This window comes from Lactuca sativa, chromosome 9 (assembly GCF_002870075.4).
Source record: "Lactuca sativa cultivar Salinas chromosome 9, Lsat_Salinas_v11, whole genome shotgun sequence".
NCBI lineage: Eukaryota > Viridiplantae > Streptophyta > Magnoliopsida > Asterales > Asteraceae > Lactuca > Lactuca sativa.
The window spans coordinates 48228520-48234332 of record NC_056631.2 but is presented as its reverse complement, the minus strand read 5'-3'; positions in this window follow the sequence as shown (position 1 = coordinate 48234332).

Genomic DNA, 5813 nt, shown 5'->3' with positions numbered 1-5813 from the left:
TATTTTTACTTCTACTTATAAAGTTATGTCTTTAACTTTTAACATATTATACTTAATTTATTAGATTTAATATGTTGTTGTATGTAAACCATTATCAATTTAAAGCTACAACTTTTGAACAGTTTGGACAAAATACTTAAATTGTTAATTTAAATATAACATTATAAGGTCAACTTCAATATAAATTTCAAGTCCACTTCAAAAACCCAAAAAATATTTTATGAATAGTTAAAAATGATAAATGGTATAGCTAAATGCAAAAAACAAAATTGTGATACCAATTTAACTAAAATATTTCCTAAAGATATTTTTATAATCGTTAAAAGTTTTCAAAAAATTAGCTTAAAATAACTTACAATAACAATAGTTAAAAATAACTCTATATAAATGATTATATTGTTAACTTTAAAATAAAAAAACAATTGTTTGTTATTTTAAATAATTACAATGATAGAAATTAAAACGTTAAACAAAATAAATTTAAAAAAAAATTAATTAATAATAACTACAAGTATAGATAACATTACTATATAATATATTTTATTTTATTCATGAGCAACCCGTGGTTAGAGGTCATTCAAAAGATTGAATTATCATATAATTCAAAATAGAGTAAATTACATGAATGGTCCCTATGTTTTAGAGTAATTTACGTGTTTGGTCTTTGACTTATTTTTTAACTCGGAAGGTCCCTACTATTTTTTTTGTTACGCACTTGGTCCCTGTCTTACCTAAAAAGACTATTTTACCTTGATTTTCTAATTTATTTAAATAAACACACCCTCAACCCCACTCATTCACCTTACCTTGCATACCCCATCATTTTTCCCTATTTAAATAATAGTCTTTTCAGGTAAGACAAAGACCAAACGCGTAACAAAAGCAAATAGTAGGAACAAAGCGCGTAACAAAAACAAATAGTAGGGACATTCCGAGTTAAAAAAAATAAGTTAGGGACCAAGCGTGCAAATCACCCCAAACCATATGGACCATTCGTGTAATTTACGCTTCAAAATAATCAATATATTATATCAAATTTAACAATAACATTATTGTTATATTTAATAAAACATGTAAAGATTTCAGTTATATAGATGTTTCTGCGCAACGCGCGAGCATTCGCCTAGTTTATGTATATATTGATGTAACGTCTCTATATAAGTAATTGTTTATCTCTATGTGTTGACGCTAACAACCTTTTTTGTTTAAAAAAAATCATCATTACAATACATGAATAAATATAATATATTCTTTTCTCCATTCTTGTCACCATTAAATTTCAATTTTATTGGGTTTTTCAAGTTGAAGATCATATATTTTGTTGAATTAAATTACTACCTTTTAACATATAAATCTTCCGGATGCAACAAGTCTTTCATCAAAATTGAAATAAAAACAAAATAATTTTACATAGGGGTAGTTTAGTCACGCGGGGGTTCCCCACCTAGTTAATATCAATATTAAGTGGTAATACATAAATACACAAGTTAGGTTAGAGAAAACTTTGTTTGGTGATTTCGCAAGCAATCCATTTCACATGGGCCAAACATTTCGTACGGGCTCATTACACATAGCCCATTTCATATGTTTCCAAGTGCCTACCCATCACACAAGCCCCACTACAAAAAATGACAAAACGATATCTTTTTTACCATTTCACATTACACATGGCCCATTTCAATTATTTATTTATTATAACATCCAACTTTCATTTCTTTCTATTACAACATTATACCTTTTAATTTCTTTCTTATTGAGTAAATGTTTTTAAAAAAATACTTACAAAACAAATCTTGTTAGCACATTGTAGTTTGAAAATCTACTCAATCATGGCAACAAAAATTGATTAGTATAAGGATGACATTCCCATAAACAGATAGTTTTTCTAATATACAATATTGTAATATGGGGATATGAAAGTAAAATGCTATAATAGAAAAATAAAAAAATATAAGTATATTGATATTTCTTGCATCAAAAAATTAAGAACCACATAAGAAAATTATGTAATTCACCATTTTAAAGAGCATTTTTTTTGCAAAAGAATAGAATCACAATCCCCCAACACATCTGTATCTACCTCTCAAGATTATCTAATACAGTTCATGGAAAGGTTCAACTTCCAATGCATGAGGTACAACTTACTATAACATTAATGCTCTAGATTTTTACCAATTCTAGTCCCCTCGAAAAAAACAACTATATTCTTATAAGCCACACTCCATATATCTCATGGAAGTGTTGTATTGATCCTATTCAGCAAGTTCATCCCAAATATGGAATAAAAGGACAAATCGGTCATTTTTTTTGCTTTTTCCACAATAAATGGTATGAAAAATACTTAAAGCTCATCGTGACCTTGTGGTTGTTCCATTTTCACTGCTTCTAGTTTATCTTGTAGCTCCCGAAACATTCCATACAATCTTTCTCAGGTTATTCTTTTACAATGAGAAGGGCATTTTGTCTTTTCACAGACAAAATGATGAAAAACATGTGTACCTTGAGTCATCCTTCTTGGCAAAGGTCTGGAGTAGTTAATAACGCCGAGTATCTGCAATTAAAATTTTTACTCACAATTCACAATAAAAATAATAAAATAAATAATTTTTTTTTTGGGGGGGGGGGGGGGGGGGGTTACTCGCAACGGCTAGGTTCATCTATATCGACAACTTCAACTTTTGATCGACATCTTAATCTCACCTGTTGAGAAAATATGATATGTTGAAAGGGGCAATTTTGTAATTAATGTAAAAAGATTAAAAGATCAAATATAACAACTTTCATTTTATAAATGGTTAGATTTGTAAAAGTATATTGCTTTAATAAGAGAAAAGTGAAAGTACAATGAGCCAATAAACAAATATAGAAAAGTAGATTGCTATTTCTTGCGTTTAGCCCTATAAAAACTACTTACCAGTATTCCCAAGTCAATTGTTTTCCTACTTAGGAAAAAACTAAATGAAGGCCGGAACTGGTGGTAGCTAAGTATTCGGGTGCATTGCTGGCAGGCCTGGTTGCTGAGGAATTGGCAGCATAATTTGGTTCCGTTCTTGGTGATGCAGCTGCTGGGGTTGGGGGTTTGAAGGGTTGTGTTGTTATATATTAAAGGACCAAATTACCCTTCAATATGTTTTCAAAAACATTATTGTCATGTGAGAAATTGGGTTTATAATATAATTTTGATAGAAATAATGATAAAATCAATATATTAAATTTTATCGTGAAAAAGTCATTACTATGCACTAATTAGCAGTTTACAGGTTCTGTTTCTATTGTAGTATGGTATATACAAAAAAAAATGTTCATTCAAATATCTAACAAAAAGCATTACAGATGTCTTCGGCCTCCAAAGTGAGATCCACCTCCTACAAAAGACCAAAATAGCCTCCTTACATATATATTATTTATAGCAAACACCTTCAAGTATCTGCAAACAGGTCTTTTTCTTTCCATATCTTCAAACTATAGATGTCAAATACCACATTGACATGATTAAATTTGATGAAAATTCGTGTTTTTGTTAGTTTGATTTTGGTGGGAATATGATAACTCCTCCTATAACAGGGTACAATTCAAACAGACAGAAACCAATTTTGAATGAAGTGACATAAAGATCACAGACCTGAAGAAGAAGACCAATACCAGTAACAGTCACTCCTTTTCCGAGTCCACTAACAACGCCCCCAAAACTGCTAGTTTGTCATGTGTTTACAATTCCAAATGAAAAGGTTCACGAAATAAAGATCAACATATGTACATTAAAAGCATATTTCAATCATTTAAACAACTGAGGAGGCATACCTATATTCCATGTAGGTGATCCGGTCTTCTATTTCTACACAGACCTAAAAAAAACAATGCACAAATTTTAAGCAGTAATAAAAAATCGAGAAAATATTTGAAAAGTTATCATTTTTTCGATTAGTAATGAACTGTAATCAGAACAAACATAAATTAAACCAAAACAAAAGATCAATGTATATATTTGAAACTAAGTGAGGAACTAACATTATAATGTAAATGACATAATCTATGAAACAACTAACATGGCCATCAGCAGCAGAAGCAACTATGGTTCTGTTATCAGTGAGAGGCATGATTCAATAGTAGAAAGCGATGGATTTTGATAGCTCTAACTTGAGCGGTGATGGTAACCCCGAGGAACAGTACCCTGGTTGAGGTGGGGCGTTTCAAAGGTTTCCTCTTCAAAAATCAATGAAATAAAAAAAACGACCTAGGCTAATTTCATCATTACTTCTCTTTTTTACGAACACATAATAAACACATAATAAGGGTTTAATTTATAAAACGAAGGAAAAAATAAAAGGGAATAGAAAGCGAACCTGTTATCGATACAGGGGAGTGTAATCAATTTCGTCTTCATCAGTGTACCGTGAAGACGGAATTTGAATCAAATTGAGAAAGGAAAATAACCGGAATCGAGTTACAATAATCAAACACACGAACACCATAGATTGAGGGAAAACAACAGGAAGTAACGACTTACCTCATTCACAATTGACACAGAAGCTGCCAATCATCAACAAAAAAGATATCGGTGCTTGTACGTTGTAGTCTTCTAATCCTAACAACACCAAAAAAATATGACTGAAATCAGCGTAGCAGATGGAGCTGGGGTGGGTAATTTGGAGGGTATACCTGTATGGAAGAAAATGGCCCTTTTATTTGTTTCCCAACAACCAATAGAAATCTAAAAGCTTTAAGTTACCTCATCAAATTGATTTCTTTCAGTAGTGTCTGCAATGGTCCGCACCAGCATCATCAAGGGTTGCCCTCTCCGTAAAGCCCTAAAACAAAAGGAAGAGGCCCAGTCGACATAAGGGTATGACGAAGACCTGGAAACCAAGTTGGAAGCTTTGAGGTGAGTCGGTGGAGAAGATTGTGAGCAGCGGCGTATAGGGCGGTAGTGGTGAAAGGTTTTTAGGTCTTAACTGTGACCAGTCTGATGTTGAAGATCGATGAGTCGGTGGGTGGGGGTAGAAGATGCAGATAAGCGGTAGGAGAGTCGTTGAAAGTTAGATGGAGCAAAGCCTGAGACGACGATGTTTCGTTGGAAGCCACCGATCGGAGTAGAGAAGATGTGGAAGTAAGATAACGGCGATCGGTTGATTCGAAGTCGATGAAGTAGAAGAGGATAGGGACGAAAATGGTAGATAGCTGAGGAAGATAATGTGAGCGGAAGAATCGGGAAGGAAACCTGTAACCCCTATGGTAACCCGAGGAACAGTACCATGGTTAGGCACTATTCCTAAGAAGTGCTCCCCTTTAATATATATATAAGAATTCATAAATTAGATTAGTTTAGGTTTATTGAAAATAACTGATATTTGAAAAAAAATCTGTAGATCCACTTTAAATTCGGGTATATCAGGTTTTGGATTTGAAAAATCGGGTATTTGGTTAACATGATATTAAATTATTAAAATATGTCTGAGCTATGCTATCAATAGCGCGCTATAGTAGTCATATAGCGCTGCTATAACGTTTATCGGAGGTATAGAACCGTTAATTCAAAATAATGTTTATGAATAGCGGTGATGTTATTAAGCTCTATTTACCGCGATACACATCACCGGTATAGCGGCGCTACAACCGATTTTACACTTTCATTCGCATTTCGGCCATTTGGCTACTCCACAGTACCAGATATATGTTGTTTTCTTCATTTCTTTCTTTTTACAAACACACACACACTGCGACATACAATGCTTCACAGTTCACATTTATAAACTCGTGACATTGTAACCGTCAAATGCTTCCCTCATTGTGAATCTATGTTAAATGTAAAATGT